Source organism: Cydia amplana, chromosome 9, assembly GCF_948474715.1.
Source record: "Cydia amplana chromosome 9, ilCydAmpl1.1, whole genome shotgun sequence".
Classification (NCBI taxonomy): Eukaryota; Metazoa; Arthropoda; class Insecta; order Lepidoptera; family Tortricidae; genus Cydia; species Cydia amplana.
Window position 1 is genome coordinate 8,043,076 of NC_086077.1, and position 12,351 is coordinate 8,055,426.

A 12,351-nucleotide genomic window follows, 5' to 3' on the forward strand; every position below is an offset into this window, starting at 1 on the left:
TTAGGGTAGGTACCCAGGGGGGGGAGGTGGTACTTAAAGTGGGGGTGAAGGTATTCCCTTTTGCTTGTTATGTACGTGGTACTTTATAACAGCCTCCGTTCAAGGTAGCCATTGTGACGGGTAACTACGGAACCATACACTGAGCATGGCCCGACATGCTCTGGCCGGTTTTTAGTACCGCCGCGTCGTCACGGGGCGGACAAAAAAAAAACCATTATAACATTTAAAACTTTCGCGTTTTGAACACATATTAAATTATATTTATAACTGGGTCTGTAGCGAATATTTACATTAAACAACCATTAAAATATTATTAAATAATATTAAATAAACAACATTTTTGTATTGTTGAAATGCAAACATATACTTTGTGCAAATTGCCCATATAAATATAAATAAAAATTTCTTATAAGTACCTTATCGTTTTACCCAATATGCAGAGTTCTCTGTCAGTAAGTAAATATACTCGTAATACCATCATTTTTTTTCTAACGTAAGTACCTTCATGAAACAATGTTGACCAATTAAAAGGCTGTGCCTGTAATTGGGTTTTCAAATAATTTACAAACAAATAAATACCCAGTGAAGGTAATAAAATGCCTGTAAAAGTATCTCATGCTCTCAATTGGGCTGTGCATAAATTTTGCCCTTGTACGCATCCAAATTGATTATTGGTACTTCGTGGGAGTATCTGCGAACAATTTTTTGGCCAGTGATTTCTAACCTACTTGGTAGATACCAGATAGATACCTGACTGAATGGTATGTTCACACATTTAGCTATGCTTTATTTTATGAATACATTTCTAGGCAATCTAATAGTATGTACCTATTATTAGTAATTAATTGATTCAGCTATATAAGAATGTTATAGTTAATCTTGTTTTATTGACTTGTCTTTTGACTTTGAGCACACTTTGAGTAAGGAAACATAATTATACATATTATTAACTATGAGCTGAGGTCTATTGACATTCATTTTACCTAGGTACGCGGGAAAGTAAATGAAATAAAGCTCGCGGTGATTGCTAATCCTTGAATATAATCAAAGGATGATTGTTTAAAACCGCGCCTTTGAAAACGGAATAGTATTTTAGAATAATCAAGGTTTCAAAGATGGTGAATCTCATTGCCTACGTATATAAAGATAATAGAAATACAAAAGAGATTATTTTCTTTGCTTCAAGCAGATCCATCTTCATAATAGTCCATCCTATTACACATTTTTGTCTGACGTTGAAACGAAGAAACTTGAAAAGAAATGTAATTTTGCAAATTGTATATCACAGCGATCCCTGCGGGCTCTTTTCATTTGGAACACATAAGTACCAAGTACCTACCTACATGCTACACTTGTTATTTATTACTTTTATGTTACTCTAACGCAAAAACTTGTTACATACCTTGTCTATTATTGGTTGTTTTTAAGGGTTCTTTGACGTTCTTTCTCGGAGAATTGCTACTCCTTAACATATATGATATCAAAAATCTTGCCGAGATTTCAGCCCCTGGAGGTATAATTTATTATCAAGATGGATGAGTGTCTAAACTTCGCTCTATAACATAAAACATATTTTTTAGGCGTCCATTGTTGAACTAAGATTGTCATTTCACCCCCTGCCAACGGAGGGGTGGTGTAATCCCTGACGCAAACAGAGAGGTTTAGGGCGCAAATTGACAAATAGTAAGAGATTGCTTAGGTATTATTCAACTATGCCACTTTAACTAATAATATAGTTTAAAGTAAGTATTAGTATGCACTTCCACTATGAGTTGTTTTTTGTCTTCATTTATAAATAAATCACGTCAACATTAGTTATATTAAAGTAAGCACCCAAGTTTTGATTCAGAATAGGCCTCCGGTTCTTAAAGCGGATTTCGCTCGTATCTACTAACGGATACGAGACTGGCGTTATAATGTCAAGGGTCGTCCATATTTTCCGATTCCCGTAAAGATGTCATAAAGTTTCCCTTCGGAGGTAGATAAGAAAGTTATATGGACGACGCGACCCTTACGGGCGCATCTAACTCGCACTATCCATCACAGGTAATTGCAGCACTTCCTTCAGTGTTCACAAGAAGCATAAATGGGACGACCTGGACGTGACCGCCCGTGGGCTCATTTATAACGCGTTTCGTGGGTACACGCTGCAGAGATACGTAGGTACGCACCAGTACCTACACACTAAGTGTACTTACTGATTTACGTGTACCTATATTGCTAATGTGGTAACGATGTGGCCATCTTTTCCCTATGGGGTTATTCATGAAATGCTGTAGGTATAGGTATTTAAAAGGTCGTCAATGCGCATGTGACACCAATTAAGTTCGAGCGTGTTAGGTATACCTATAGATGAAATCAATGCACAATACTTATGACGATATGGATAAACGCGCTACATAGTAGGGTGAGTAAGCGCATTGAGTATGCACTTTTGTCTCAGGCGACGGATGCCGCTTGGCACGATTGTTCCTTAGGTCAAACAAAGCTGATTTGGCCCGGTAGCCACGAGATCGTACCGTGCACAGCACACCCCCTAGGTGGGTACCTGAGACTAAAGTGCATATATACATATCTACTGCTCCATACATTTCTGCTCATTACTACCCTAGCCAATACAAGCCTCATTTCGAACATAGTGGTGTAAGAAGGATAGACACTTAGAGCGACTTACGTACGTATTGTTGGCATCATATTATTTTTTATATCTGAATACGCCTGCACAGCAGTCCAGTGCCTACAAAAGCGGTAGCTGTGCTACGCGACGCGTAGTAATCTCTATGGCGGGCGGGCGCGTAGCATATTTGCGGAATGCATGATAATTTAATTTTAAACGGCAAATAGTGACCGATTTTGAAATCGGTTTGAAATCAGTTTGGATTTAAAACATACTTTAATTTGAGCCCTCTACCGGTTTGACATATCAAAACATTCATTTATGAACTAAAATTCTTTCACTATATTTAGGTATACTTTTGTTTGACATCAGATGGCAAATTGTTGCGTTGAAAATGCGAAGATGAGGTTGATAATAGTTGAGATAAGGAGAGGCATTCGAACTTACCAAATTGATTTTATTTTGACATCTCACATTATGAGTTTGCAAATAAAAAAATAAAATAAAATAAAACGTTTATTCAGAGATCTTGCTTACAACTAATTACATATATTCTTCCGCCAAACCACAACAATAGGCCTTATTTACTTGCAAACTCCAGCGTCGAGCGAGGAGCGAACTTGGATTTCTGATCATTTTATCTTTCCTGTTTTGTTTTTTAATTCTTTTAATATGAAGGTATTGCACAGTCGTCAAAATGAAAAATGTGATACCTATTGCATTAGTCTTTGCTTTGAGTATACTTAAATAGTCTCCACGTAGAAGCTTTTACGTTCGATTATTCGAACCGGTTTAAAAATATAGACCAAAAATGCAGAAAATTGTAGTGTGGAGACTAAGAATTTGCGGAAAGTTATGCTTGGATAAATACTTGCTTGTCGGTCACGTTCAATGTGTTCGCGGATGCAGTAAAATCGGGACACTACTAGAACTTTTAGAAGAATTTAAAATATGTGCAATTGCGGGATCTTGAACTTTTCAATATGGCATATTAAGATTTTCATGATGATCATATTAAGTTTATGTTTAACCAGATATTAAACATGCATACATGCGTATGCTCCAATACTTACTTACCAATAAATTTAATAATAGCTAACTCAACAAAACAGTTTAAAATGTCAATGACAAAACTTCTGTGAGACTCAGACATTCAGTATAGCTACAACTGGAACGAAACACGTAGAGTAGTAACCCGTTTAATAGTATTTACAAAATTAAAATAAATTAAATTACCTACACATTAAATTTTAAAGTTGAAATATAGATAATTTATTCAGCAAATTTCGTTCATAATACAGACCTTTAAAAAATAACTTAAAATAGTTGAAATTCATTTACATTTCACAGTCTATAATTAAGTCTGTTAATAGTATTTTATGCAACCGTTGTTTAAGAGAGGTCAAAAAAGGCGAGTGGCGTGGCAAGGGGAGTGGCGAATTGTTAATAAAGACGCCACGAGTATTTTTTGACTCAGTTAAATAACGTTGCATACAATACTTACTTTTAAATAAAATTGTAAATTTAACAAATATTTTTAATTCAAGAAGTAGCAAAAATGGAGGGTACGGGCGGGAAAAGAATGAATGAATTAATGAAATTTAAAAAAAACATGTCTATGGTTCACTTATTTGTCAGAGATGACATTTAAAATAAGGTTGGCAACACTGTATTTCATTCAATATTTTTTAAGTGGTCATTACACGAAGTATTGTAAAATCGCCAAAAGGATACTGCGTGTATGCACAAATTCTTTTTTGGGGAATAGACTAAAGACTTGTCTTGACAACTATAAGGTAGGGTTTTAAAGGTGTATGTGCACGACCCTTTAAATGACAAATAAAAGTACGGGAGTAGAAAAATAAACTTAAAACTTTAGACTAATAATGGCTGGCGCTGGCGATGAACCCATCATAGCATTAACAGTAACTTCTGAGGCAGAATGTACAATCGTTAAACAATCACGGCTCTGAAGGATTATTGCCAATAATTAAACAAAGAGCCGAATAGTGAGGGCGAACCCTCGCTTATTATTTAACAGACTTTATAGTCAATGCAAATTACATTGTAAATCCAGTTTAAACAATGGTGGTAATCTAGTGTGCTTTGGGATGTTATTACCATAGCCTATTAATTACCTAGGGACCTAGCGCCATAAGCAAAATAATACCTAGCAAGTGCAATTTTTAATAGGGTAGCTGCCACAGTTCAATTTTATAACACACGAGCCTCTGCCCGCGACTTAACGTTGTTGTCGAAAGTGATAAGGTAGGATAAAAGAAACACAAGTTTAATTTTTTTTTTTATTCATCATGTAATCACGTTTATTTTCTTTTGTGTTTGCACTGATACTAGTGTTTTAGGAGATAATTCTTATACAAATAATGGACTTGTTATTTTATCAGCACGTGTTGTACGACATGGCCTTATGTCATGATGACATCTCACCGGCAGATAGATGGCGCTGATGCCCGTCCACTTCCCACCGCTTAAGGCGCGTTCGGTTTTATGATGGGGCCGTGTCGTACAGCTGCGTTTCGTTTCGTGACCCACAAATGGCCTCGCCGGAAGATCAGCGCTGACTTCTGGGTTAGCATAATGCTGAGGCGGGACCATTTCGTGGTAAACTATGTATTTATATTATATTTAATTTTCTCTGTTTGTTGTGTACTTGTGTATGTTATAGTTTATCACGAATAAATGCGATGATTATGATTACGATGATTAAGTAGGTAGTTTGTTTTGCTCGGGCCAAGAAAAATAGTAGACTCTGCCCACGCTAACTGTGCATAAACTTGGCAGTAACAATGCAAGAATGCATACCCTATAAGCACCATATTTGACGTACCACTTAGCATAAATCTTGTGTCCGTGTGGTCCGACTGACATTATCCTCAGTCTTCACAAACAGCAGGCACTATTGAAACGCCATGAATAAAACTGATATGCCTATGTGTCGCACCTATACCTACATTTATTGAGTCCCTCTGCTTGGTAAGCTAAAGGAATTAACAACATTGTAGTGGGCACAGGGCTCCAAAGGGTGCCCACTCGACCGATGTTTTCAATGGGAATTTAGCGCCCTGCCGAATTAGAATGGAGGGGAAGAGGCATCCACAAACGTTTGACGTATTGATATTATATTGAAATTGTTTTGGCTAGTACGGGAAGCACTGTTCTTTATTCACTACGGAATAAAAAGTAATAATAGGTATGTGCTTCATTGTTAACTTTACTCATCCCATTATTAAATTTCCCACATCATCACATAAAATTATTAAATTTGATAATATCAATAATCTGATTCTGAATGCACCTGGGATTCGGGCTTGTTTAGCTGCGCTGCACCTGTGAATTATTAAAACACCAAATAAAGGCCATGGGCTTACAATGACTCGCTCCCTACATTCTTTTATCCACCTTGCCCGCTTTCAGGCGTCGGACAGCTACATTCGATACGAAGAGGACATGATTAATAATTCCCGGTCCATTATTCACAATTGGTTTCTATAGCGGGCTGACAGCGGGGCTGATAATTCGTTAAGTCCTAAACCGCGGCCGCTGCGTGCGCCCGATAACACTCCAATAGGATTCGGCAAATATTTAACTGGGTTATGCGGCGTCAGTGTGGGTGCGTCCAGCTCTGCTCGCTGCATAATAATGATTGCGTACATCTCATTACCACTAACTTGAATACCTAACATAATTGAGTACCTAGCTATGATATAACTTACAGATATTTCTTTTTATTATCAGAGAGAAGTATTTAACATAAAATACCAAAGACTCAATGTAATTATTGCGCTATCTATTATGCTGGGCTTGTAAGTTTCTTTAAAAGGAAAAATGGACTTGCATACGACGATAGTGGACGTCCGCTTCTCCATACTAAACGTAGTCCCCATTATTCACTCTGTATATTGACATTATAGAAAATAATTTTACTCAGTTTAATGTAGATTGACTATAGCTTATGCCCCTTCGTTTGACTTTTTTCGATGTTGTGATTTTTTTAGTTCTCCTATTTCATTTCAGTTATACAAAATCAGTTTCCTTTAAAAAGTAAGGATTGAATAGGTAAATCGCTGACGTTATAGAAGCTCTTTCACGACTAGAATTTAAAAAGTTTTTGGCAAAAAAATCATTTTTGGTACAAGCTTTTATCGCTGACTGTACTTTTCTTACGACAGACAACTAATACTCATCGTGACAATTCTAAAAACCCCTAACACATTTAGGTTGCGTTGTTTCATCTCAGAGTTCCTATGGCCACCTCCTGTCTCCATCATCAGATCATCTCGATGGTACCATAATATTGCATTGTCATCCGACTTACATGTGTATGCAAAATTTCAGCTCAATCGGAAACCGGGTAGTGGATCAAAATTAACTTGCAAGATTTGATTACAGACAACGGGACAGGTGAAACTAAATAAAAGCTTGTAATAAGTTTTTGGCAAAAATTTCATTTTTGGTACAAACTTTTATCGCTGACTGTACTTACGACAGACAACTAATACTCATCGAGACAATTCTAAAAACCCCTAACACAATATTAGGTTGCGTTGTTTCATCACAGAATTCCTATGGCCACCTCCTGTCTCCATCATTAGATCAGCTCGATGGTACCATAATATTGCATTGTCACCCGACTTACATGTGTATGCAAAATTTCAGCTCAATCGGAAACCGGGTAGTGGATCAAAATTAACTTGCAAGATTTTATTACAGACAACGGGACAGGTGAAACTAAATAAAAGCTTGTAATAAGTTTTTGGCAAAAATTTCATTTTTGGTACAAGCTTTTATCGCTGACTGTACTTTTCTTACGACAGACAACTAATACTCATCGAGACAATTCTAAAAACCCCTAACACAATATTAGGTTGCGTTGTTTCATCACAGAGTTCCTATGGCCACCTCCTGTCTCCATCATCAGATCAGCTCGATGGTACCATAATATTGCATTGTCACCCGACTTACATGTGTATGCAAAATTTCAGCTCAATTTGAAATCGGGAAGTGGATCAAATTTAACTTGCAAGATTTGATTACAGACAGACAACGGTCAGGTGAAAGTAAATAAAAGCTTGTAATAATAAAAAAAAGCGGCCAAGTGCGAGTCGGACTCGCCCATGAAGCCCATGAAGGGTTCCGTATTTAGGCGATTTATGACGTATTAAAAAAAAACTACTTGCTAGATCTCATTCAAACCAATTTTCGGTGGAAGTTTACATGGTAATGTACATCATATATTTTTTTTAGTTTTATCATTCTCTTATTTTAGAAGTTACAGGGGGGGAGGACACACATTTTACCACTTTGGAAGTGTCTCTCGCGCAAACTATTCAGTTTAGAAAAAAATGATATTAGAAACCTCAATATCATTTTTGAAGACCTATCCATAGATACCCCACACGTATGGGTTTGATAAAAAAAAAATAATTTGAGTTTCAGTTCGAAGTATGGGGAACCCCAAAAATTTATTGTTTTTTTTTCTATTTTTGTGTGAAAATCTTAATGCGGTTCACAGAATACATCTACTTACCAAGTTTCAACAGTATAGTTCTTATAGTTTCGGAGAAAAGTGGCTGTGACATACGGACGGACAGACAGACGGACAGACAGACAGACATGACGAATCTATAAGGGTTCCGTTTTTTGCCATTTGGCTACGGAACCCTAAAAATGACTTGATTAAAGACCACAATAGTAACACGATCTCTGAAAGTGATAAAACAGATCACTTGAAGTAAACTAACAAGACGAATAAAATTAATGTTGCAACCTTGCTTTGATGTTCTGTCTGAGACCTCGACGGTTATTTCCATCGCTTAACGAACGCGAGTTTTTGAATTTAGCCAGTATATGAGTTACCTCAATATTCGCAAGAACTACAGGTAATCTGAGATCACGCTTATTATTTCTTATTGAGCGCCCGGTAAGCAACGAGAATTCACGGCCTATTCTCAGACCAATCGAAATCTATTTCCATACCGATATTGTATAGAAGCAGGTAGGCAAGGTACGTTACAGATTCCAATATGAGCTCACGATGGACTAGGATGTTTGCATTACACGAGATACATGAGATAGTATAAGTCGATCACATGTGTTATGTGCACTAACTAATCAAGGTTAACAGACAGATGCTTACCAAATTTGTTTATAGTAATAATGCTTTTTAGGGTTCCGTACCCAAAGGGTAAAAACGGAACCCTATTACTAAGACTCCGCTGTCCGTCCGTCCGTCCGTCTGTCACCAGGCTGTATCTCACGAACCGTGATAGCTAGACAGTTGAAATTTACACAGATGATGTATTTCTGTTGCCGCTATAACAACACATACTAAAAACAGTATAAAATAAAGATTTAAGTGGGGCTCCCATACAACAAACGTGATTTTTGACCGAAGTTAAGCAACGTTGGGCGGGGTCAGTACTTGGATGGGTGACCGTTTTTAGGGTTCCGTAGCCAAATGGCAAAAAACGGAACCCTTATAGATTCGTCATGTCTGTCTGTCTGTCCGTCTGTCTGTCCGTCCGTATGTCACAGCCACTTTTCTCCGAAACTATAAGAACTATACTGTTGAAACTTGGTAAGTAGATGTATTCTGTGAACCGCATTAAGATTTTCACACAAAAATAGAAAAAAAACAATAAATTTTTGGGGTTCCCCATACTTCGAACTGAAACTAAAAAAAAAATTTTTCATCAAACCCATACGTGTGGGGTATCTATGGATAGGTCTTCAAAAATGATATTGAGGTTCCTAATATCATTTTTTTCTAAACTGAATAGTTTGCGCGAGAGACACTTCCAAAGTGGTAAAATGTGTGTCCCCCCCCCCTAACTTCTAAAATAAGAGAATGATAAAACTAAAAAAAATATATGATGTACATTACCATGTAAACTTCCACCGAAAATTGGTTTGAACGAGATCTAGCAAGTAGTTTTTTTTTAATACGTCATAAATCGCCTAAATACGGAACCCTTCATGGGCGAGTCCGACTCGCACTTGGCCGCTTTTTTTTTTGCTTGTTTTGCTCTATTTTTTGTTGATGGTGCGGAACCCTCCGTGCGCGAGTCCGACTCGCACTTGGCCGGTTTTTTATGTGCTTTAAGAGTTGATTCAATCAAAATTAAATTGTTTCACGAAAGGAAACTTAAATTTAAGTATACATATATTATAATGTGTCGTGAAATACTATTTATTAAAAAGGAGGTGGGATGTTTCCATGATATCTAAAAATTTTCTACACTTAGAAACCACGTACGACTTACGAGTTAAGAGATGTCACTCTGGTTTAAATGAAGAGACTTGCGAGAATTATTAAAAAAATAAAAAAGGAACGTTCAAACAGTGGAAAAACAATTTCTGCCTCTTATTTGTGTCATTAAGGAAATAAAACATCAAACAGGAAATATGGGACAAATAGAGAAGCATAGCCGTGTGTACGAATGTACGGTGCGCCATCGCCGCGCCGCGCGAGCCGCGTGCCCTCACCCGTGCATCGACTCGTTAGAGAATCCGGTTACAGTTCCCGTTCAAAGTTTGTGTGCTTTTGCCTGACGGATGTCCAACATCCTGATTTTCTCTATGCCAAATTTGTGACTTTTCATGCCAAATTTTTGATATTTGCTTTACAAGGGAACGGTAATATTGAGTTGACTTTATAGCGAAATTGCAGGTAATATTTTCTTATGCGATTGAATATTTTAAGAATACGAATAATGGAAACAGATAAAGATAAGTAATAATAGAATAACAGGCGAGATGGACACTTAGAGAACTGGCAATTACGCGTGATGGATCGTTGAACTTCCTCGAACTGGAATGACCCGACGTGATGCTTTAATAACGTTTTGTTTTCTTCTAAGTACTTGGTACACCTTTTTTTATTGTTTCGTTATGTAATAGGATGTCTCATAGGTATCCAGAGAGTAAATGTTACCAATTATAAAAAAATACTTACAACCAAAATGTTTACTTATCATTCTGTTATAAAATGTTTATAATTGTAAATCCCATGAGATCGATATTAAAATAATTACTTTAGTTACAAAGCTTTTATTTCCGACTGATATTTCATTCGCACATTAAGAGTTAACGGTTAGCTATTCACTCAAAGAAATTGCGTTATTTGTACATACCTACAATACCTATATACCTACTTATGCCCCATTGTTAGTCATTTGGAAATTAGAAATAGTTTAAAAACTTGCTTTTAAAGATTTGATTTAACAAACTACGTAGATAATAAACCGGCCAAGTGCAAGTTGGCCTCGCGCCCGAAGGGTTCCGTACGCAAAAAACGGCAAAATAATCATGCTTGATTTTATCCTGTTTTACTATTTGTTGTTTTAGCGGCAACAGAAATACATCATCTGTGACTGTGATTTCAACTGCCTAGCTTTCACGGTTTATGAGATACAGCCTGGTGACGGATAGACAGCCAGACGGACAAACGAGGGAAAATCAGAAACTCTTCCTACTTCCTAGAAACAAATCAGTCCTGCAGTTCTACTTACCTATAGGTATAGGTACCTACATTCTGATTTTCCTTTATGTATTGGCACGTTTGGATTAAGTATTCTGCATAAATTGCAAGTAAATAAAAGTTAATAAAAAGCCTTTGACTACGTTTATTTATAGATCCAACCAAAAATTTCGATTTTCTGGTAGGTACGATGTTTTCATCGACGAAGCGATGTAAAAGTATCAGTAGTTTAAATTAGGAATCGCATTAATATTTTACATTCGCGCTTTCGCGAGGGGATTATTAAAGGGATAAGCCGGGAACGACGCGATACAGACTCTGGTTTATTAACCTTATATTTTTTAATCCGGCGGGATGGATTTTGGGTATAAATTATGTAATTGGGTCTGGCGCTCGAGCCGCGATAAGTTTAGCCAGAGTTGTCGCGTGGCGTCATCCATCTTGCGCCGCCGGATTACCTGGGGCGTATCAACCGAACGTGATTAACGGGACCGCTCATGCTCTCATAAAACGCTTGCCCTCGACAGATGACCGGAAACTCGTCACAAATGACGGCGACCCGATCACGCCTATATATTGCGGTTGCGCAAATTATAAGGACATGTTTAAGTACCTATGCTAGTTAAGCATGTAAACTCTATTGATTTATGATTATCGATGTTATTTATAGCTACTGGTACTAAGTGAACTTTGATGATAGAAATTATGGCTTAACATTAAATTTAGGGACCAGCTGTATGTGTGATTATGAGAAAATAAATAACTTATATTGAGCAAACTGTTACGAGGCCATATACTATATTATTTACTTCAAAGTGGGAAATGCCTAAAAGCTTTATGTACGAAGCTTGACAGAGCCCGACGTACCGAAAAACGAATGGAATCAATTCAGTTGGAACTCCATACCCCGGGATCATTTAGCCCCGGTCTCCCCTATGTGCCACGGCGTAGCGGTACGAAATATGATTATGTAGCACAATGAAAGAGTTAGGTCCCATTTTTAAATCCGTTTGTGTCTATACTGAAGTAAATTAAAAAGAAATATTAATTACGCTTCCCGGGTGTCAAAAGTTGCCTGAAATGAATAATTCTAATGCAATGGAAAAGTAGAAACAAGGAGGGATGTGACAAGTGCTCGTTAATTCTTCCTCTCGGCGAGCCTCTAAACTGTTAAAGGAGTAAGGTAATTAAGTATGATGGATACTCGGAGTTTATCGCGGGTGGCGGAGACGGC